We start from the raw sequence: 25,061 nt of genomic DNA on the forward strand, positions 1-25,061 counted from the left end.
TATTATGTGGAGAACAAGGGGCCAACCCCTTGTCCATTACTTTTGGAAGTTCAATTCATCATTTTGGCACTTATGGACTTCATCGGGCCTCTTAAAGAGCCCAATGACATGCATTATTGATTATTCGACCTCTTGAGAGGCTTATTATTTTGTTTATGAGCTAATTTGGTAGGCTTGTCACCATTATTTGCACATTGTTTTTATTTTATGGGCTAATGTAGGCTCAAATAGGTAAATAGAACTCATTAGGAGAGTATAAATACAAATGATGAGAGTTCATTTCTCATCATCACTTGGATTGGATCATTCTCTCTTTTGAGAATTTCGCACTTCCTTCTTTGTGGACAAAATTGGAGCATGGATGAATTTAGATGTTTGGATTGCCCTTTCTTATCTTGGAGCTTCTTAATTGGAAAACGTATTGATGGTTGGATATATTCTCTTACATGTAAGTACAATTTTGATGCTATTTTCTTTTACTTTGTCACATACATTGATCATGGGATTTTCTCTCTTTTAGGGCTAATTGTTGCATGCATTCACTGCTTCATTGCGGAATTATGTTTCTCTATAGCATATCTCTATGTAGGGGCGATGTTTATTGAATAAATTTTCCTAGAGATCAAAGTTATCTTGATAAGCCATCTTGATTTGCAAACGAAGTATAAATGCTTTAAGGTCACTCTTGTTTTCCCCTAATGCTAAACAATATGCCCTTAAAGCCTCCTTGAGCTAGAAACGAGATCCACTCTCATAATTCTTCTCGACACCATATCCCCAAAGGAATTAGGCACATATCCACCATAAGATGATCACCTTAAAACATCTTTTTTTCTTCCCTTTTCCTCCTTTTTCTAGGTCTAGCCACACCGGGCTACCTAGGGCATCATTTTCCCGACAAAGTAGCCATAGAAAAAGTTTGATCTCCTCGCCTCTACTGCGTTGATGTGTCCTCAAAATCTCCTTCAAATTTGAAAATATTTCGATAGTGAGATTGCGAGATATCCCAAGCCATAGCCCTAAGACCAAACTTTGCCCTGTCGTTCCTTAGGCTAGTACCTCATAGGATCAATTTGGCACCTCTAAGTGGAAACTCATCAGTTTATTTCCCAGATCTAGAGGAGTAGCCAAAGATCTATTTAGAGTTTCTTTCTTTCAACATTGGATGCTAGGAGTATCCCCCCTAGGATCATACAACCAGACCCCCCAATGGTTCTAGAGGACTCCAAAAGCGAGCCAGTACCCAGTTCGCCCCCCTCACCTTTGGCCATCAAACCCTCGGGACCTAACATCATTGGATTTATCTTTTGATATCTTTCTCTGACTCTCTCTTTCCAAGTTCTTGAGTTGTCCAGTTTTCCAACCTTGGACATAGTCACTTACCACTAGTGTTTTTCCTCACCACTCCTTTGTCACAGTTATATATACATGTTGTATCTTGAGGATGTACTATTGTAGGTTTCTTTCTTTCTTTATGTTATTTTTGACATTTTCTAGGAGCTTCGCTTGCACTCTCACATTGCATTCATACTAGTTGTATTCTTTAGTCCCACTGACCTACTTTTGTGGTGATCCATTGGACATTAATAAAATTATCTTATATGATCTGTCATGTTCCTTTTTCTGGTTTCCCTTATGACATGGTTAGGAGGGACTTCCAGGGTTGGAGGCAACTACGTCACAGGAGTTAGTTTACTCTATCAGCAGGCCCAGGGGCTGTTGGAGGGGTTTCAAGGAGTTTCTATGAGGTCCGATGACATTTGCTTGGTATATTCCATCATCCACACAGTTTTCCTTTCGTTCTGGTGCATTCCGACAAATTTCAAAAAACAAAGTTATTAATGGGCCTAACTCAATTAATTACACTAAAGGTGGCATTCTGGGAGTAATACTTGACAGAACGCCTTAGTGTAATAGCTCGTTGGAACCGAGATGAGAATATCTATGGGATGGGATGATTAGAAGTTATTTTCAATGGCTTGAGGAGGCATGGTGGCCAATTTACCATTTTCCCACATTAAAAAGATATTTTAATTGAATTAAAAGAGGGAAATGTGTTCAATGAAAAAAATAATAATAAAATAGGAGGTTCTAGAGGGGTCCATCAGATCTATAAAAATAGGAGGAGGAGGCCATTGGAGGACATCTTGGATTTGATATTTCTTCTTGTAGGATAGGTTTGAGAACCCGATTCTCTAATCCATTGGTAGCCCCAGGACGGAAACCCTTAGGTGATTCAGTGAGATTGGGCGAGTACCCATCTCCCCTTGGTGAGTTGATAATTCTAAATAACAATGCTATGTTCTATGCTTAGCACAATTTACTTCAATGTTCCTTATCAGCCCAATGAAAATTTCCAATTATTTCCAGTAGGAATCACATTGGCAGTAAATGAAGATAGAACATAAAAACATGTGCAGTAGACAAGCCAAGACAAGAGAACAAAAGATTTGGTGAATTCCAGGGAAAAACCCCAATGTAGGAAAAACCCTTTGATCAAATCTTCTTATTATTATTCAATATTTCAGCAAAGAGAGAGAGTACAAAGATCAAATTCACTTCCCCAATGCACAGTCAAAACAACCTTGTCAAAATTAGCAGTCAACTGCAGCTCTAACCAGAAAGTCAATGTTGGTCAAATCAGCAACAAAACTTCCTCCAAGCAGCTCGGTCAATAGCAGTCCAATTCAGCCTTCAAGAAGGGTCAAAGTCAACCCAAAATAGTCCACCCAACCTCAGTCAAACTCGGTCAAACTTCAGTCAATGTTGCGGTCAACGTAGGTCAAACTGCCTCAAATGCCTTGATTTTTGTGCCAACAAGTACGGCCTCAAGAAATCTCAATTTTGCCCAAGAAAACGTTTTCAAATCTGGTCAAACAATCCCTAGTCAACATTGGTTTGCACTCAGAAATTTCGGCCTACACTTATCTTTGAAAATTTCATCCTTCTATGCCACACGTGGGAGAGAGAGAGAGGTTGCCCAAGTTGTACGAACCAATAAAGAGAAGAGAGAGAGAGAGAAAAATGATGTGTGTGTGAGTGATGTCCAAATTAGGAGAGAGGTCACTCCTATTTATACAATTCGTTGAGGGTGAGGAGACACATCCATTGGGCTTCTTGAGCCTACATTTGACTGAGGCTAACCTTGACAATTTGTGCATGAGAGAGAATAAATTCAAAATTCCACTTCTGCTTATCCGAATGGGATGATCTTTATATAAAAATTGTGAAAATTCCTAGATCTAACGATCTTAGGAATCCTACTGCAACCAGCTTAATCTACTTCACCTAATTTGTAAATTACATTACAAGCTTATTTCAGATTTCTTCTTGAAACATTGAAGTAAATTACTAAAGCAGACTACACCAAATTAAATATGATTCTGAAACACAGAAACTGAGCAAGGAAATACAAACACATAGGACACCATTATTTTTGGACAAAAGTCTTGGGAAAAACCCAATGCGGGAGAACTGATGTTGCATCTCTGAGAGTTTTATTATTATGCAGGAGAAAATCGGAGTACAATTTTAGGATGCTCAACTAGCAATCCAATATAGAGAGAATAATGAACAAAAGACTGGTGAAATGATCTTACCCTGTCACTGGGAGAATCAGTAACTGATCTTGCTGAACTGGAGGCTTTGCATCACCCCCGGCAGTTTCAGCGTCACCCTTGCTGGGTATTACGCTGCCTCTCCTTTGGATCCTTTGTTGGCTGAGAAAATCGAACTTCTGCCTCCCAGACTCACACCCCGACTTCTAGCAACTAAAATTCGACTTCCCTCAGCAGGAAACTTGACTTTCCCTCTATGGTCTGCATTATCTCTGCGTCATCACTGCATGGGCTAGTGTTTGCCCCTCTCTGGACATCTTTCTATCCTCTCTCTGCCTCGTACTCTGCGAAAATTCCTTCTTCCGGATTCTCACTGCCCCTTTGTTGCAAGAAATATCCTTAATCGATTTTTCCTCCTGAGAACTTCTCACTTCAAAAATCGATTTTCTTTATCTCTCAGTGTGTCTTCCAAATGACCCTCAAGCTCCTTATATCTTCCTGTTGGACAACCAACGACCTAGATTAAATCATAATCAAAGGCTCAGATTGTTTTGGCTTGATCCGTGTCTTTTTCTAGAAGTTTCAACCATGATTAGATTAATATCCATTACTATTTAATTTTCCTAAGTTTAGACTTAGGAACCCCATTACAAATATTAATTATTTTAATAAAATCACTTCTGGCTGGAATTTCCCAAAATGCTTTCTGGGTTCTTTGGAATACATGAGCCCAAGCCTCCCTACAAAATTTGAGGCTTAGAGCACATCCGATGTTACCCCAAATCAACACTCCCTCTTAGTGCGTAATGTGCTCTAGCAATACAGTACTACTGCATACTACTCTGACTCTGAAGCATTGTCCTCTACATTGCTGATGTTTGACATGCTGTCCACCAATTATTGCACTGCTGCTGCTACTGTATCATTGCCTTTGACACTGCCACTTCCAATGCTACATCTATACTGCAGCGCCCTCTCAAATGTTGCATCTACTATGCTGCTAGCACTGCCACTACTAACACTGCATTCGTACTATAACTTAGTTGCTGAGAGAAGCAACTGAAAACACCCAAAACTGGACAAGTATCCAGTGGATAAACCTTGTTGCTGAAATCCTGACTGCTACTAGTCCTACATTTTCCTTTGAAGCCACCGCGCTGTTGAAGCTCTGCACTGTGTCTCCATGCACTGCTACGTCTCTACTCTGTGTGCTCACATTCTGGTGCTACTAATTATTGCATTTGTCGAATCAACACTCCATGGCACCAACTGAAAACTCCACCATCCCACTACTAATGATCATGGGCTCCCGTAGCAAGGTGATGATCCAAGAGGTGGGCTCCTCAAGGATCTTGCCCATCTGTAGCTCTATCAAACTATAGTTCTATATCAGCCCACCTCCCTCCTAGAGGTATCTTGGTTGTCATGGCGAACTCCTCCTCCTATTCAATCTTTGCAGCTGCAACCTTAGGATTGTGCTTCTCATCCTTGTCCTTTTTCTTCAAGGGACATTGGAATGCATAGTGGTCCATCTCACCACATCTGAAACATTTCACCTTGGAGACGTCCTTCTTTCGTCTTTGTTGCCCCTGTTGTCCCTTCGATGCAAGGGTTGCGTTATCCTCCTCCTCTACTTTGGGATTCGACTCACTGCTGCTACTGCTTCCGTCAAGTTTGACCTTGATCAACTCTCTCCTCAGCTCTTCTTGTTTCAGAGCTGCCCACATCTCGTCCCAATTTGGCAATGTTGCTCTGCCCTGGATACTCTGGACAAACACTTGCCATTCATCCGAGACAAAATTTAGATCCAGTCTCACTAACTCCGAATCCTTAGGTGTGTGCCCCGCAGCCGACAACTCATCATGGGTTTCCTTCAGTTTCATAAGGAATGGATCCACACGTGCTCCCTTCTGCATCTGAGCAGATCTCAGCTTTTGCTCTAAGTACATCTTCCGCCGCTCCAAAATCCTTGATACAATGTGGCCAAGGCATCCCACATCTCCTTAGCAGTCCCTTTGCTAGCAACGTGGCACACCACGTGATCCTTGACTCCATCCAGGATCATCCTCTTGGCCTTTGCCATCTCAATTCTGTACTTCTTCAACAGATCTACATCCATAGCGACATCTACCACACTATCAATGTACGTCTTTAAGGCATGCTCATCTAGAAGCAAAGACATTCTAGCCTTCCAAATGACGTAGTTGGAAGCCCCATCCAACCTGTCCTAGTCCCTCAAGCCACTAGTTGCCATATCCTCCGAAAAATGTCGAACAACTCCCTCTTTCTCCCTACTACGTAGCTCCTGGGCTGCCTTACGCACTCCCTGATGGAGTTGGTAAGTTTGTTGCTCCTTTGTTGTTCAACAAATGAGAAATATTGATTTCCTTACCAAGAAATCCTGAGGAAGTATTCCCTCACTATGTGATTTGCTTCCTTCTAACACGACTTTTCTTCCCAGCACTCAGCTTGCAGAAAACTGCGTCCCTCTAGCTCTGCATGGCTCTGTGTAACTCCCTCTGCCTTGGCAAATTCTTGATCGGGTAGTCTTACCTCTCTATCGTCTCACTCAGAGAGAGACACCCACGAAAATACAACCCTCTTGGCTAGAAAGGCGCAATCCCTCAAGGGATTCGAACTGCTATTTGCTGCAGCAAGTTGGCCCTTGCTTTAGTGCTAGATCTGCTCTTCTTGTTTCACATCAACACCTTTGATACCATGTGAAAATTCCTAGATCTAACATTCTCAAGAATCCTACTGCAACCAGTGGAATCTACTTCACCTAGATTGTAAATTACATTACAAGCTTATTTCAGATTTCTTCTTGAAACATTGAAGTAAATTACTGAAGCAGCCTACACCAAATTAAATATGATTCTGAAACATAGAAACTGAGCAAGGAAATACAAACACATAGGACACTGTTATTTTTGGACAAAAGTCACCAGAAAAACCCAATGCGAGAAAATCGGTGCAACAACTCTGAGGATTTTATTATTATGTAGGAGAAAATCTGAGTACAATTCTAGGACGCTCAACTAGCAATCCAATACAGAGAGAATATTGAACAAAAGACTAGTGAAATGGTCTCATCTTGTCACTGGGAGAATCAGTGATTGATCCTGCTGAACTAGAGGCTCTGCGTCACCATCTGCGTGGCCTCTACGCAGAACTGCGTCACTACTGACAGTTTCTGCGTCACCCTTGCTGGGTATTACGTTGCCTCTCCTCTTGATCCTCTGTTGGCTGAGAAAATTGACCTTCTGCCTCCCGAACTCACACCCTGGCTTCCAGCAACTGAATTCGACTTCCCTCAGTAGGAAACTCGACTTTCCCTCTATGGTCTGCACTTCCTCTGCGTGGGCCAGCGTCTATCGCTCTCTGGACGTCTTTTTGTCCTCTCTCTGCCTCATACTCTCCGGAAATTCCTTCTTCCAGATTCTCATTACCCCTTTATTGCAAGAAATCTCGTCAATCGATTTTTCCTCCTGAGAACTTCTCACTTCAGAAAATCGATTTTCTTGATCTCTTAGTGTGTCTTCCAAATGACCCTCAAGCCCCTTCTTATATCTTCCTGTTGGACAACCAACAGCCTAGATTAAATGATAATCAAACGCTCAAATAATTTTGGCTTGATCCGTGTCTTTTTCTAGAAGTTTCACCCATGATTAGATTAATACCCATTAATATTTTAATTTTCCTAAGTTTAGACTTAGGAACTCCATTAAAAATATTAATTATTTTAATAAAATCACTTCTGGGTGGAATTTCCCAAAACGCTTTCGGGGTTGTTTGGAATACATGTGCCCAAACCTCCCTACAAAATTGGAGGCTTAGAGCACATCCGATGCTACCCCAAATCAACACAAATTGAACCTCTCGAAAAGATTAATGCAATGCAATAATCATCTCCATCATCCGAGTTGTCCCAAGGTGGAATTTGGCCCTAGCTGCCAATTTTAACACTCCCTCTCAACTAGGGAGAATTCCACTTGCCAATCCATCTATCATCATCATGCCATCCTGTCATCATGTACCATCTTTGTCATCACTGCTCTACTGAACCAGGAAGTAATAATGAAGAAGAAGGGATCGAGAGTGAGTCACAAGACCTTACCACTCTCCATTGACAAAAGTTAGTTCTTGATCCCAGATCATGTTGTTGAACACATGCACCCTAGCCATAGGGAGTACGACAGTACATGACGAATCCATCGGTAGTGCTATGGTCCCTAACCACTTTTCCAAACTCATTGGCCAGATTAGAGGTACTTCCCATGAGTATCGGACTCCATGTGTAGGATGTGTGTTGGGGCATTAGCAGGAGAAGGGGAACCATTCATCCTACTCATATGCCATAGGAGAAGGTGAACCATTCATCTTGCTCATATGCCATAGGAGAAGGTGAACCACTCATCCTATGCATATGTCAATCGTAGGGGAAGGTGAACCACTCACCCTACATACATGTGTCCGCAATCGTAGGGAAAGGTGAACCACTCACTCTACACACATGTCAACCATCATGGGGTATCACAAGGGAAGGTGAACCACTCACCCTGTGGTCCCTCATAACTCCAAGAAGTACCCCAAGCCTCCAAGAGCTCCTAGAGCTCAGTGTCCAACTCATACGGGATACTCACAGGAGGGTCTTTCCACAACTCCAAGTCTCTCTCGGAAGGTTAAGAATTTGACCTTCCCCAAAGGCTTTGTGAGAATGTCTGTGACCTGCTCATCCGTCCTAATGTGTTGGAGCCTTATTGCTCCCTGTTGTACCATATCCCGGATAAAGTGGTACCTGATATCAATGTGCTTGGAGCAGTCGTGGAACACGGGATTCTTTGAAAGGTAAATCCCACTCTGGTTGTCGTAGAAGATCACGGTGGTATCCAGCACATGCTCAAATAGCTCACTGAAGAGCTTCCTCAACCAAACAACTTCACAATACAACATACTCGCAACAATGTATTCGGCCTCGATGATGCTTAAAGTAACCGATTTCTGCTTCTTGCTCATCCAAGAAATTGAAGCAGACCCTAATGAGAAGCAGCACCCAGACGTGCTCTTACGATACACCACATTGCTAGCCCAATCAGCATCTGAATATCCATGTAGCTTAAAATTACCAGCAGTGTATCTCAGTCCATAGTGGATTGTGCCCCAAAGATATCTCAAGAGATTCTTAGCAGCAATCCAATGAATGTGATGAGGCTCGACCATAAATTGACTCAACTTGTTCACAACGAAGCATATGTCAGGATAGGAGTTCACCAAGAACATCAGGGCCCCCACAAGTTGTCGATACTCAGAAGGGTTCGCTAATCCGGGCCCAGCAACACTTCCACATAGCTTCTTGAAGTTGAGTTCCATCGAAGTAGACACGAACTTGCAATCCACCATCCCACATCTCTCAAGCAGCTTCACAATGTATTTTCCTTGAGAAAGGAAAATCTCACCTGGCTTTTGCCAGACCTCCAACCCTAAGAAATAGTGCATCAGTCCTAGGTCCTTCATCTCGAATTCGGAAGCCAACTCCCTCTTGCATTGATGAATGAGAGGGTCATCACCTGTCAGAAAGAGATCATCCACATAAAGGACTAGAATGAGAGGCATGTCCTTTTCAACCTTGAAGTATAGGTTCGGGTCAACTTCACTCCTTGTAAATCCCAACTTCATAAGATAGCTATCTATCCTCTCATACCAAGCCCTGGGGGCTTGCTTCAATCCATAGAGGGATTTCTTCAACCTGCATACATGTGTGTTACGATCTTGAACTTTGAACCCCTCGGGTTGTTCTTGTTGATTTATGTAGCTTGGGAGGTACTCCAAGCCCTAGGGTTCAGGGTTTGGACAGCAAAGCGCCACAAGGACAACTTGTGGACTTAGAAGCCAAGTATGGGGTTTTGGCACCCATCGTGTTTTGGGGAAAAACCATGATGGATTCACGGCATGTGATGGATGAGGATGATAGTGCTCGGAAAGACGATTCCAACGCATCAAAAATTGTCTGAATCCGAGTTGCCATTTGGGAGAAATTGAATTTTGAAGTTGACATAATTATTATTGGATTTTTCAAGTAGGCTGACTTGAAGTAAAATCCAAAAGACATGTCTCTTCATGTGATTCGTTGGAGGCCTTAAAGGCTATAAATTAAGGACGGATTGGAGTCATTTGAAGCATCCAAAAAGTGCAACATCTTCTCAAGAAGGAGCTCTGAAATTTGGACGAGATAGGAAGCCTAGCCGCAGCAAGAAAGGAGTCTTGGACAGTGTGAGGAGAAGGGTCTGAAACCTGTGCTAGAGGTTGAGTTAGCTAAGGTACAGGGGTCTATTTTTGGGCTGATATATTGTTGTTCCTAAGGCCGAGGTTCATGGCAGCTAGGTCGAGTTCATGAGGGAGCTAAACGTTGTTGTTTGGGATTGTTTGGGTACCATTTGTGAAGGCCGAAAGCTACAACAAGTTGTTGTGCTAGGCTACAAGCCATAGCACACAGTTGGAGGCTACGTTAAGGGTTGTCAAGGGTGGAAAACACATTTAGGAGGCAGCGTGGCATGAGAGGACAGTCTCCAAGGTGGACTGCACCCCTACAAGGGCTTGTTTAGTGAATGTGCAGTGGAACTAGGGTTGCAAGACGTGCCCTAACCGGGAGTGCAGAAAACAATAGCTAAAACAGTGTTGCAATAGTGTTTTGTGGAGGGATATTGGGTCACAGTTTGGTGGAGGGAAGGTGTCTTCCTAGGAGCACATTCAGCAATGAAGTATTGGGTGTCATAGAGCTGGTTGGACGACAGCGTGTTGGCTACCCAAAGTAGCCCCAGACGAGTTATCTTGAAGGACAAAGAGCAACTAAAGGTTGGGTGAAGATTGGTGCCGAAGTGCAACACTTTGATGAACAAAATTTGTTGCTAGCGTGGTAGATCAAAGCTCAGGAATTAGGCCTACCTAGAGAGTAGTTGATGAGCCCGTGTTCATTGTAGCAGACGTGACTTGCAGCAGTGATAGGAGGCAGCCCTCTTGGAGTTTCAATGTGTAGATGCCTTGATGGACTAAGGCACCACTATCGAGCAGTACGAAAGCGAAGGACTGGCAGGATGAGATACGACATAGAAGTTGCAATGAAGATTGTCATTGTATCTTGTATACCATAGACTATTGTATTATTCGGAATTTGGTTTAATATAACGAAGATTGGGATTGTACCATTTTGTTTAAAATTGTGTGTATTGTGCATATGTGATTCACTGCTTTATATTTCCGCTGTGCAAAATAGTTTATGGTTGAGATTCTTAGTTTGGTAGCGTCAGTGATTTTAAGACTTTAACCTAGACCTAAGGTCGTGGAAATTCAACTGTTCTACAAAGACTTCCTCCTTAAGCAAGCCATGCAAGAAAGCAATTTTGACATCCATTTGGCGTAGGATCCATCCTTGCGAGGCAGTAAGGGCTATGATCGAACGGATGGTGATATATCGGGCAACTGGTGCAAATATCTCATCGTAGTCTACTCCTTCCTTTTGAGAGAAGCCTCGAGCAACAAATCTGACCTTGAACTTTTCAGCACTCCCATCAGCTCCATGTTTGATTTTGTAAATCCATTTTGAAGTGACCACAAACTTGTCCATGGGTCTAGGAACCACATCCCATACATCATTCTTCATGATCGACTCATATTCCTCGTTCATCACATCCTTCCAAACTTGGTGTTTCACGGCTTCTTCGAATGTGCATGGCTCAAATTGTACAATGGTATTCATGGCAACTAAGTACCCTTGGTACCTGTTCAGCGTCTTGCTTTCACAAAATGTCCCCCTCGGTGCAATATGTCTCTCAGCATCTTCAAGAGTATCTTTGAGCCACAAAGGTCTTTTTCTTGAAGTAGAGGGCTCATTAGGAGGTGGATCAATGGGATCCATTGGACCTTCAACATTGGGCATCGAGTCATCAGTTGGAGGTTCATCTTGCTTTCCTGCATCACAATCATTGTCCTTCCTAGGGATAGGAAGATCTCAGACTTTCTTAAGGGTAAAATCTTCAATGAAAGTGACATCATGACTTATTTCCACTTCTCTTTGACCAGACACATAGATTCTATATGCCTTCGAAGTTTCACTGTAGCCCATAAACGTTCATTTCTTCCTAGATGCATCTAGCTTGTTTCTTTTCTCTTTCGGCACATGAAAATATACAGGACAACCAAAAATTCTAAAATGAGAAACATCAGGTTTCTTACCGGTGAAAACTTCTTTGGGTGTCTTGAAGTCCAATGCTTGATGTGGGCATCTATTTTGAACATACACAGCGGTGTTGGCAGCTTCTCCCCATAAGAACTTCGGTAGACCTTGGTCATGAAGCATGGCACGAGTGGCTTCTATGATAGTTCAATTCTTCCTTTCAGCAACTCCATTTTGTTCAGGAGTATATATAGTAGTGGTCTCCCTCTTAATGCCAACTTCTCTACAATAGTCATTGAATTCATTTGATTCATATTCAGTCCCATTATCGGTCCTCAATATTTTGATCTTCTTCCCTGTTTGATTCTTGACCAAGGCTTTGAAAGAGCGGAACCATTTGAACACTTCATCCTTCTTCTTCAAGAAATAGATCCATGTTTTGCAAGAGAAGTTGTCCACAAAAATTGCGTAGTACAAAAATCCACCTAAAGATGTCAAAGGCAACATAACTGATAGATCAGAATGGACCAATTGAAGAATATTGGTAGTTTGACTTTGACTTGAAGGGAATGGTCCCTCCATAAGTTTTCCAGTTGCACAAACCTGACAAACACCTTCATGATCTAAGTTGAATTCGAGCATACTTGTGACTGTCTTCCTTATATTAGGTAAGGCTTTGTAATGAAGGTGAGAAAATCTTCGTGCCATAATTCGGATTGAAGAAAAGTATCGCAAGTCATCGCTCCCAACAGACTTCTTCCAACCTGATAAAGACCTTCAACCCTAAATCCAAGAGTGAATGCATCTCTCGGGTTCCTTTTCCAAACACGAACCTTCCCATCAACGAATGTCACCTTGAAACCTTTATCTTTCATCGCAAAAATAGAGACCAGGTTCTTTTTCAGATCAGATACATACAACACTTCTTCTAAATGAAGGGTTTGACCTTGATTTAAGTGAAGAGTAATAGTCACAATTCCTTTCACGGGATAAGTGGCATTATCCCAAGTATAATCTCCATATTAGTCTTCTTTTCAATCAAATTTGAGAGGGCCTCCTTGTAACTAGTGAAGTGCCTTGAGGCACCACTATCAATCAACCAATGATCCAATGTATTCGAAGGAGAGGCGGTGGTGAGGGCAGAAATAAGATAAAATTCTTTTTGCTTTTCTATAACATTAACTTCTTCATACCTGGAGTTTCTCGGCTTCTTGGGAGAACGACCATTTCCATTTCGAGCAGCGGGAGCATTCCTCTTTCCTTTGTTGTTGAACCTATTGTTCCTTTGATTGCCATTGCCTTTGAAGTTCTTGTTATTGTTGTCATCTCTTGGAGTATCCTTCTTGTGAGTGTGACAATTCCTCAAACCGGAATCCCTACTGCAGCAACTAATGACATTTCTCCTACTTGTTACATTTACATGAACAAGTTATTTGCATTCTCCTACGGCAAACATCGAAATACATGCACTGTAGCCTACACCATTTAAATAATATGCCGAAACAAGAAACTGAACATTAGAGAAAGATACAACACAAATGACACAGTTGTTTTTGGACAAATGTCCCCGAAAAACCTAATGCGGAAAAATCGGTGCAACAGATCTGAGGGTTTTTATTATTAAGCATAAGTTTTTCTGAATACAATCTCTAGGTGCCTTGCTGGCAATCCAGTACAGAGAATATCACTCAGCAGAAGAAATTAGTGAGATTACCTCACTCTACACTGCAAATTCCAGCTGATTCGGAAGCTGAACCAACGAGTTCCCCAGCTACTTCTGCGTTGCCCCTGTGTGGGCTTGCATCAACTTCTAAGGCATTGTGTCACCTCTGCTGGGAATCGAATTGCTCTCTGGAGCTGATTCCAACCCTCCCGGCTCAGAACATCCAACTCTCCAACAAATTCGGACCTCTGTGTGGAAGGCTTTTGTGCTGCTCTGCATGGGCCCGCGTGGGTCCTGTGTGGGCCCTTCGTTACTCTGCGTCACCCTCTCTGCCAACTACGTTGCCTCCTCTGTGTGTCTCTGCCTCTCTGTTGAGTATTCTTGGCTCTGGAGAAGATCCTCTAGCCAAAACTCTCTCTACCCCTCTGTGCGTGATCACTACAAATAATTGCGTTGCCTCTAGCTTCAGTGATTCGATCTAATTGATCAAGACTCTATGTGTCTTCCAAATGACCCTCAAGCCTCCTTAAATAATCTTTTCGTTGACATTCAACGGCCTAGACTAGAATCTGATCAATGGCTAAGATCATTTATGCTTCATCCTCGTCTTCTTCTAGAAGTTACACCCATAGTTAGATTAATACCCATTAATTATTTTAATTTCCTAAGTTTAGACTTAGGGACCCATTAAAAATAATTAATTATTTTAATAAAACTGTCTCTAGGTGGAATTTTCCAAAATGCTTTCTGGGTTCTTTGGAATACATGTGCCCAAGCCTCCTTGCAAAATTTGAGACTTAGAGCACATCCAATGCTACCATAAATCCCTCTTAGCGAGAAATGTGCTCTAGCAATGCCTCCCACTGAAGCATCACCCTAACTTCATAACATCATCCTCTGCGTTGTTGATGTCTGACATGCTGTCCACCAAGTACTGCACTGTTGCTACAATTGTACTGCTACTGATACTGCCATTGTCAACATTGCATCTATATTACAACTCCCTCTGAATTTCTGCATTCGTGTTGCTGCCGGCACTAGCACTACCAACTGACCCTACACTGCAAACTGTTGTTACTACTACATCAACAATGGAAAAAAATCCCAAATTACTGAACAAGTGTTCAGCGTAGATGCATCTCGATGTTGAAGATATCAATGTTGCTAGTCCCATGCTATCCCTTTGAAGCCACCGCGTTGTTGTTGCTACTGCACTGTGCCTCCCCGCACTGCTGTAACTCTGCACTACGCTGCTCAGACTTGGTGTTCTAGCCACTGCATCTGTCGCTTCAACACTCCTCTGCACCATCTGACACTTAGTCCATCCTGCTACTACTGATCTACTGATCTCATACCAAGGAATTGATCTGAGAGGTGGGCTCCTCAAGGATCCTGCCCATTTGTAGCTCTTTTGAACTACAGTAACAAATTAGCCCACCTCCCTCCTGGAGGTATCTCGGTTGTCATGGAAAATGCTTCCTCCTAAATCTTCACAGGTGCAACCTTCGGATCATGTTTCCCATCTTTGTCCTTCTTCCTAAGAGGACACTGTGTTGCGTAGTGACCTATTTCACCACACCTGAAGTATTTGATCTTCAAGACGTCCTTCTTCCGCCTCTGCTGCTCATGCTGCCCCTTGGATGCACGGGTTGCATTCTCTTCCTCCTCCTTGGGCTTCAACCCACTCCTGCTACTTCCGTCAAGCTTACACTTGACTATATCTCTCCTCAGCTCCTCTTGCTTAAGAGCTGACCACATCTCATCCCAATTTGGTAAAGTCGCTCTGCCCAGTATGCTCTAGACAAAGACTTGCCACTCTTCTGAGACTGAATTTAGGGCTATTCTAACCAACTCAGATCCTTGAGGTTTCGACCCCACAGCTGCTAACTCGTCTCGGGTCTCTTGAAGCTTCCTGAGGAACAGATCTATGCACTCGCCCTTCTGCATCTGCACAGATCTCAGTTTCTGCTCTAAGTCAGTGTGGAAAAAGTCGGCAAAAAGTCGGGATTAAATCCCAAAAACCCGATTTTTTCAGCAAAACGATTAAATCGGCTGACTTTTTGTAGACTTTTTCACTGCCGAAAAAATCGCGATTTAATCAAATTAATCCCAATTTTATCAGGAGTCGACCAAAAAAGTCAGCCATCTTGAGAGTTGAGACTCAGACAAGACTCAAGATTCAGGGGTTGATTCACTATTTTGATATGTGATGTAGCACTAGATTTCATATACATATTATATATTAGCTAGTTTATGTGGAAATGCTTTTATTTGATGTTATGGATACTCTAAATGCTAAAAAAAATAAAAATAAATGAATATTTTTGTGTTTTTTTAATTTTGCCGACTTTTTCAAAAAACTCCCGACTTTAACGAGTTTTTCAACTTTTGGACCCTTGCCGATTTAATCCCGACTTCGACTTTTTCCACATTGCTCTAAGTACATCTTCCACTGCTCAGAGGATCCTTGATACAACGTTACCAAAGCATCCCACATCTCCTTAGCAATCCCTCTGCTAGCAACGTGACAAACCACGTGATCCTTTACTCCATCTAGGATCATCCTCTTGGCCTTCGCCATTTCTGTTCGATACTTCTTCAGCAGATCTGGATCTGCAGGCACAACCACCACGCTGTTGACATAGGTCTTGAGAGAATGCTCATCTAGAAGGAATGACATCCTTGCCTTCCAGATGATGTAGTTGGATGCCCCATCCAACTTGTCCTGATCTCTCAGCCCACTGGTTGCCATCTCTGCCATGAAAATGTTGAATTGCTCCTCTTTGTTCCTTACTGCTGTTGCTCAGCGAATAAGAACACGAACTTCTTGGCGGGAAGTCTACTGAGGAAAAATTCTCTCACTGTGTGTCATGTCTCTTCTCAAACACATTAGTAACAGGGTGCTGCTACACAATTTTGCACATTTTTTACTAAGGAAGAGGGCCCCACACTTTTGACTTAGGGACTTAGGGGCCAAATTGACTTTATTTAGCTGCTAGTGGAATGTGGGGGCCACCCACATAGGAGTTTGAATTAGCCATTCGATATTCTTGGAGGGAAAATCGAATGGGTGGATGGAGGGGCCCACATGAGGCTAAGGGGGCCCAAGGAGTTATAAAGAGAGATCAACTCTCATTTTGTTTTCATCTTGAACATTTGCAAACAAACACTCTTTTGTATGCTCTGCTACTTAGCGAGTCTACCATCTGTTTAGCCACGAATCTCTCACGCGGGAGATTCAACCTCTTCTTCGGTGGACCATCCGTGCTCACCCTAGGGAAGCCGTTCCACAAGAATTTCAAGGAGTTCAGCACAGTCACACACTTCAGCCAACAGTGCAGAGAGGGAACTGCATATTTCCTGGGCAGCCAAAAACACGCAGGAGGAGTTGGAAGCCAACAAAGAGATTCATTGCTTGCTAGGAGTTCCGGGAACTGAGGAGGCTGCTTGTTGAGGACATTTTCACTGGGGTTTGTAGCCAGCTAGACCAGTGCATCAGTTATACGAATTTCTGGGCAGAGGGATTGCACAGAGGCCTGTAGCAGCAATTCGTGGGGACTTGGGAGAGCAGCCAATCTTGGCCAAGAGCCATTCGGGGAGCAAGGAGTTGGATAGCACAGGTAAAACCAACATTTCAGAGGTGTTTGCAGAGGGATTTGCAGGTTGTTTCCTGCAAGTCGAATTTGGCAGTCGAAACTGGGGAGAGGCTCCAAGGAGGCCGAAAATCCAAAATCAAAACCAGCAAAATTCCCTTATGGGTTTTGTCCAAGGAGTCCATGGTTGAAAGGATATAATATTCTGAACAGTTTTTGAGCACTTTCCAGCAGGCCGAATTTCAACACGACAACAGTTTACTGGGGTAGCGCAATGCAGAGTGGTGCAACAGCTAGGCAACCTTCAGCTCAGCTATTTTCCCACCTGGGGTTGGCCTTGCTTGTTCATTGGGACAAGCTTAGGTGCACCATTCCATTTCATATTGTATCTAGCCCTCCGAATTTTAATAATATGGCTCAACAGTTCTTGATTGGCAGCATTTTCGAGGATGTCTAATGTGTGTTTTCATTTTTATATGTTGCTGCACTATTTCTTTGCTTAATATCACTCACATTCCTACATAGGAACATTACGCTGTGCTCCTCCTCTCTTCCGACGTCTTTCAGCCCAGCAATCTGCCTGCCGAAAAAATGCATCCCACTAGCTCTTCCTCACGCTGAGGTTCAGTGCTGCTCCCTCTGCCACTACAAGATTTCGATCTGGAAGCCCTTCCTCTCTGCGGACTCACTCAAAGAGAGACTTTCCTCGAAACTTCAGCCCTCTTGGCTTAGACAGCAATCCCTCTGGGGATTTGAACTGTTGCCTCCTACAGCTATTTCGGTATCCTTTCTGCTCAGCGCTAGGTTCTCTGGCACTGTTCTTCTTGCTTCACCTGCATTGCTCTAATACCATGTGAAAATTCCTCAAACCAGAATCCCTACTGCAGCAACTGATGGTATTTCTCCTACTTGTTAGTTACATGAACAAGTTATTTGCAGTTTCCTACAAAAAACATCGAAATACATACACTGCAGCCTACACCATTTAAATAATATGTCAAAACAAGAAACTGAACATTAGAAAAAGATACAACACAAATTGCACAATTGTTTTTGGACAATTGTCCACGGAAAGACCCAATGAGGGAAAGCCGGTGCAGCAAATCTGAGAGTTTTCATTATTAAGCAAAAGTTCTTTCTGAATACAATCTCTGGATGCCTTGCTAGCAATCCAGTATAGAGAATATCACTCAGCAGAAGAAATTAGTGAGATTGCCTCACTCTACACTGCAAATCTTCGCTGATCTCGCAGCTTAACCAACAAGTTCCCCGGCTGATTCTGCGCTACCCCAGCATGGGCCTGCGTCAGCCTCTAAGGCATTGCGTCACCTTTGTTGGGAATCGATTTGCTCTCTGGAGCTGATTCTAGCCCTCCCAACTCGAAACGTCCAGCAAATTCAGACCTTTGCATGGAAGGCTTCTACACTGCTCTGCATGGGCCCTGCGTGAGCCCTTCCTGGCTCTGCGTCACCCTCTCTGCCACCAATGTTGTCTCCTCTATGTGTCTCTCTGCCTCTCTGTTGAGTATTCTTGGCTCAGGAGAAGATCCTCCAGCCAAAACTCTCTCTGCTCCACTCTACGTGATCACTATAAATCATTGCGTTGCCTCTAGCTTCAACAATTTGATCTGACTGATCAACTCTTTGTGTGTCTTCCAAATGACCCTCAAGCCTCCTTAAATAATCTTCTCGTTGACATTCAACGGCCCATATTAGAAGCTAATAAATGGCTAAGATCATTTCTTCTTGATCCTCGTCTTCTTCTACAAGTTACACCCACAGTTAGATTAATACCCATTAATTATTTTAATTTCCCAAGTTTAGACATAGGGATCCATTAAAAATAATTAATTATTTTAATAAAACTGTCTCTGGGTAGAATTTCCCAAAATGCTTTCTGGGTTCTTTGGAATACATGTGTCCAAGCCTCCTTACAAAATTTGAGACTTAGAGCACATTCAACGCTACCAGAAATCAACAGTGATGACAATCTCTAGAAAAATGGCCAAACTTGTTGCAATTGAAGCATCTCCCTTTTCTTCCTTCTTTGAATCTCAGCTTGAACCCTTGACCTTGTCTTCTTAGACCAGCATTATTCTTCCTCTTAGCATGAGTGGAGAAGGCAATAGTGTTGTTTCCATTTGAGGGCTTGTCTCTTTCCATCATCCTTATTTATTCATGAGTGCATCTAGCCAATAATTCATCAAATCCTGTAATCCTGTCATTGTCGAGGATGGCAGTATTAAATACATCACATTCTCTTGAATGGACTCTAAGTGCAATAAGAGTGAGCTCCCTATCACCAATAACTTCTCCAGTAGATAGGAGATCATTCTTGATTTCGGTAATCTTCATGAAATAGGATTGAATGGATTCTCCTTTATCCATCTTGATATCTTTCAACTTGTTCTTGAGAAAGAGAACTTGATTTGCATTATTTACCTTGAACATCCCAACCAGTTTGTCATACATCTCCTTAGATGTTTCCAAATCAGAAATATAGGCAACCAAAGGCTTGTGAATAGAATCTGTTGATTTTGGGTAGCGTCAGATGTGCTCTAGCCTTGAAAATTGGTGGAGAGGCTAAGGCACATGAGATCTCAGAGACCCAAAAATCATTTGGAGAAATTCCACATGGATGAGGAGTTATTAAAATAATTAATATTTTTAATGGGTTCCTAAGTCTAAACTTAGGAAAATAAAAATATTAATGTGTATTAATAAAATATGGGTGAGAAAGTTCTAAGTGACGAGGATCAAGCTAGTTCTAATCTTAGTCGTTGATTAGGGACTTAATCTCGGCCGTTGATTCGTCAACAGGAAAAGTATAAGAGGAGGCTTGAGGGTCAGTTGAAGATACACCAAGTGATCAAAGAATTCGATTTTCTGGGGCAAGGTTTGCTGAGGAAATCGAGTTAGTGATCAAAGTTGCAGTGAGGGGTAGTTCAGTAAGGGATTTTAATCTAAGGCTGAAGAACACATAGCAGAGAGGCATGTTAAGTTTAGGTATGTTCTATGCTTAGAGTAATTTAATTCAATTTTCAAAGTTAGCTCAATATCTTTTCTAGATTAGAAATCACATCAGCATTAAAGTAAACTGCAGATAGAACATAAACGTAAATCGCAGAAGACAAGCCAAGACAAGAGGATACAAGATGTGGCACTAGCCAGGGACAAACCCCAATGTGGGGAAACCCTTGATCAATTCTTCTTTTATGTTCTTCAATAGTTCAGCAGAGAGAGAGAGAGAGTACATTTACAACAGAAGTCAACATTTTGCACCCATCATCATAATGCTGGACCTCATGACGATGTTGTACACATCATACTGCTAAACCTTATGCTGCACTGCTATCCCATGTGTCATTGTTGAACCATGTTGTCATACAGCATGTCTCATGTGCTTGCAGCACCATGCTTGCCATGTTGTACCATGTTGTCCATGCTGCACCATGTTGTCCATGCTTGCCATGCTATCCATGCTTGCTGTTCTCCCATGTGTCTTTGCTGCCATGTCACAGCTGCTGTCCCATTTTGTTGCCATGTCATAGCTGCTGTCCCACTTTGCCTTAGCATTCCTTTGCTGTCCCATTTACTAGCACACTGTACCTTGCCGCTATCCAATGAGTTTGCAGCACCATGCTTGGTTGCCCATGCTTGGTTGTTGTCCCATTTGTAGCCTTGTTGTACCATGTCCTAGGACCCTCATCCATTATCTTGCCTAGGGTTTTGTGCATCTACCAGTCTGATTAGGGCACACCAACAAGCCTACATTGGTGCCCTAATCTTCTCCAAACAGGCCGTTTACTTCAACTGAAGGTTCCAAGGTATCCAAGGTGATGTTGTAGGACTTGGGAACCTCCACAAAGCTCCCTACAACACTCAACTCAGACCTGCAGCAATCTTCCCATTTTAGCATTGTAAACAAGCCTAACATATAGGGAGAATACCCCTATTTTTCCTTGCTATCTTTAGAGATGACTACAACCTGGTTAGGAGGTCCTTTCTAGGCCTCTCGGTCATCTAAACTTCATCTCCCAACTACTGCTATAGCAGTCCCTCACTGCGGCCCTATAAACAGAGATATACACCCCAAAATCATGCACAAAACAATCATTAAACTCACATATAGTCTGCAGCCTGATTTGCAAGGTAAGACTGCTCTAAACTGCCCTCAAATCAATCCTATGACTATGGCTCTTCCAGCAAGGGAACTAGGCCCTCCTTCACCCTGAAATAGGCCTTGAACCAACAGCGTTTAGCCCTTAAACTTACCTCAGAGATACGCTGTCCATACAACCCTTCCACACTGTCTAGGGCAGCTTTCTAACGCTGTGTCTAGGGCATGGTATTATCATCCTAGACTGTGTCATTGTATGGACCAACGTATATGGCTATTTCTTTGATAGTGTTAGGGTTGTCTTCTTCGCTATGGCTAGGGCAACCTCTTTTCCTCCAACGTCTAGGGCTTCCACACCTAGATTTCTCTTCCACTAAAACCAAAGACAATTGGAGAGTAATCAAGATAGAAGTGTGTGTGAAATGACTCTCAAGTCATCTCTTTTATACTAAAACGTTGAGCACATGTGGGGTTTATTCGGTTGCTGGCCGACCTTGACGAATTTTCTTATAACACAAATAAATTCATAACTCCATGAATACTTATCGAAATCAGATGATGTTTAGATCAATCCTACACCTCTCGATGAGAGGGATCCAAGAAAAATATCAGTTGCCATAAATAAGATGACCCACATGGAGTTTCGACCTAGTTGCCAATTTTAACACTCCCTCTCAACTAGGGAGAACTCCATCCGCTGATCCATATGTCCAATTGTACTATCTCTGCCATCAGTGCCCTGCACTGCTCTACTTTGCTCTGCTCTGCTTTACTCTACTGAACCATGAAGAAGAAGAATTGATCGAGAATGTCTTATACCATTCTCTACTGCCCGAAGTCAAGTCCATATGAAGAGAGTGTGTCATACAACTCTTACTGACCTAAAGTCAGTTTCATTGATCCCAGATCAATATGACAAGAGAGTGTCTCAAACCACTCACACTGATCCTAGATCAATTTCATTGATCCCAGATCAATGGAGGTCATCCTAGCATAAGGAGTACGGTAGATACAACAATGCGTCCATCAATAGTACTACTATGGTCCCTAATCCCATTTCCCTGCTCATTGGCTAGATGAGAGGTACTTCCCATGAGTCCCAGAATGCATGGGTAGGATGCCTCGATAGGAGAACCACTCATCCTGTCCCTAAGTCACCATGGGGTATCATAGCGGAAGGCTGAGCCATTCACCCTATACACAGCGCACCATTAGGGGAGGGTGAGTCACCCTATGGTCACTTGTTGCTCCAGTAAGTACCCCAAGCCCCCGGGAGCTCCTAGAGCTCAATGCATGCAACATGCAGGACCCTCATAAAAGGGTCTCTCAACGACTCCAAGTTGTTTGGGAAAGTCACAAATTTGACCTCTCCCCGAGGCTTTGACAAAATGTCTACGACCTGTACATTAGTCTCAATGCGATGAAGCCTCCTCGCTCATTGATGTACCATATCTCAGATAAAGTAGTATCTGATGTCATAGAATACAAGATTCCTCAACAATCGAATCCCCCCTGGTTGACATAGAGGATCACGGTGGTATCCATCATGTGTACAAACAGCTCACTGAAGAGTTTCCACAACCAGGCAACTTCACACGAGATCATACTCGTAGCTATGTATTCAGTCTCAGTGGTGCTTATAACAACCGACTTCTGCTTCCTTCTCATCCATGATATCGAAGCAGAATCCAAAGAGAACCAGCACTCAGAAGTGCTCTTGAAATCCTCCACACTGCCTGCCCAGTCAGCATTCGGATAATCATGAAGCTTCATATTTTCGGCAGTGTATCTCAATCCATGAGAGATTGTGCCCCGAAGATATCTCAGAAGATTCTTGGCACCAATTCAATGAGGCTCAACCATATATGAGCTCACCATGCTAATTGCAAAACATATATCCAGACGAAAGTTCACCAAGAACATCAATGCGAATGAGTTTATGGAACTCAGAGGCATTTCCCAAATCTCATCCGGCATCACTACCACATAACCTTTGAAAGTTAAGCTCCATCGAGGTAGTCACGGGCTTGCAGTTCACTATTCCAAATCCAGAATCCAACTCCCTCTTACTTCTGCAAATGAGAGGGTCTGCACCTGTCAAAAATAGGTCGTCCTCAAAAGGTGCTGGTATGAGAGGTCTATCATCCACCAACCTTCGAGCAATGGTTTGGATCGATTTCACTCCTAGTGAATCTCAACTTCATCAGACAGCTATCCATCCTCTCATACTACGCCCGGGGTGTTTTGCTTCAAGTCATAGAGGGATTTCTTCCACCCGTATGCATGAAATTCCCGATCATGAATCTCAAACTCCTCTGGTTGTTCCAAACCTGTGGTCCTGCTACATGAGGGGAATGTTCCCCTTGTAAGATTTTCCTTCAGCACATCTCAGACATGTACCTTCATGCTCTTCCTTAATTCAGGCATCCCTGTCACCATCTGACTCACATCGGGGAGGGCCCCATAAGTAGACCTCTGGTGTTATAGATGAGATATGTCAATTGACATGATCCCCAATGGACCATCCTGCAACTTGATACAAATTGCCAACCCTAAACCCATGAGGAAAAGCATTTTTGAAAATTCTATTTTCAAAGACGTACCTTTCCATCCATAAATACCACCCTGAAACCTTTGACTTCCATTGCCGAAATGGACACGAAGTTCTTCTTATGATCAAGTACATAAAAGAGATTATGTAAATGAATCGAGTTACCCTCATTCAATTGAGGGGTAACATTCCCTACACCCTTTCCGAGATAGGTGGCATCGACTCCAAGTATAATCCCACGATTGTTTCCATCTCTACCAAATTAGAGAGAGCACCCTTCTATCCGATGAAGTGCCTTGAAGCACTACGATCAATAAGACAAATTCCCAAAGAGCCTGAACGAGAGGTCCAGTACAAGATAACGCTTCTTTATCTTATCAAAAACAACATTTGATTCTTCATACCTGGGGTTCCTTGCTTTCTTGAAGAGTTGGTCGTTTCCTTGATGACCTGCATTACCTGTCATTCCTCTGATCATTGAAGATGTCCTTGGAATGATTGTTATCATCATCAAGTGATGTGTCCCTACCATTCGAACACTCCTTCACATAATGGCTGAACTTATTGGAAGCAAGGCATCTGCCTTCCTTTCCATCCTTAGATTCAGACTTCCCATTGAAGTGATCTTTAGGTAGGTCATCAGAAGCTTCCGTTGCGCCATTCTAATAATATTCTCTGCTTCGACTTCACCCTCATGAATTTGAAGAGGGATGAGGAATCCATTGATCCTTTTGTCCTTTCCCAATTGTCTTCGGTGATTGCTCTTTCACTTTTGCTTGGGCTTTGTCTTCACCTCGCTCTGATACCATGTTAAGTTTAGGTATGTTCTATGCTTAGAGCAAATTATTTCAATTTTCACAGTTAGCTCAATATCTTTTCCAGATTAGCAATCACATCAGCATTATAGTAAACTACAGATAGAACATAAACATAAATCACAAAAGACAAGCCAAGACAAGAGGACACAAGATGTGGCACTAGCTAGGGACAAACCCTAATGTGGGGAAACCCTTGATCAATTCTTCTTTTATGTTCTTCAATAGCTCAGCAGAGAGAGAGAGAGAGAGAGAGATAGTACATTTACAACAGAAGTCAACACTTTGACTTATCTAGATAAGAGCTGTTGACCGCTATGTGTCAACTACCCATAGCAGTACATCCCCTTTTTCGCAAAAGGGACAACAATGGATCGACGTGTCTGTGCCATTCGATTGTCATCAGCAGTGCGATCATGTTATGTTGTAAACCCAGTCTGCATGTGTAAATTGTAAATAATCTCAGCAGATTTGAGTCATGTATGTAAATTTCCTAGGTGTACCTAATTTTCTCGTGATAATCTACGTTCCGGAAGGTTTTTTGTCTCACAGATCCATGATCGGCAGAGTTTTCCTTCAGCCTAACCCCAAAG

The 25,061-nt window shown here is 42.7% G+C and overlaps 1 protein-coding gene across 1 annotated transcript in view; it reads right to left on the reverse strand.

Annotated features, from left to right (window-relative positions):
- LOC149206164 (uncharacterized protein ycf45-like) overlaps window positions 1–25,061 on the reverse strand; it is a 330,357-nt gene that overhangs the window by 166,603 nt on the left and 138,693 nt on the right. The window lies entirely within an intron of this gene.

This window comes from Pinus tabuliformis, chromosome 1_2, assembly GCF_031772625.1.
Source record: "Pinus tabuliformis cultivar Carrire ecotype Pingquan chromosome 1_2, CPIR1, whole genome shotgun sequence".
Lineage (NCBI taxonomy): Eukaryota > Viridiplantae > Streptophyta > Pinopsida > Pinales > Pinaceae > Pinus > Pinus tabuliformis.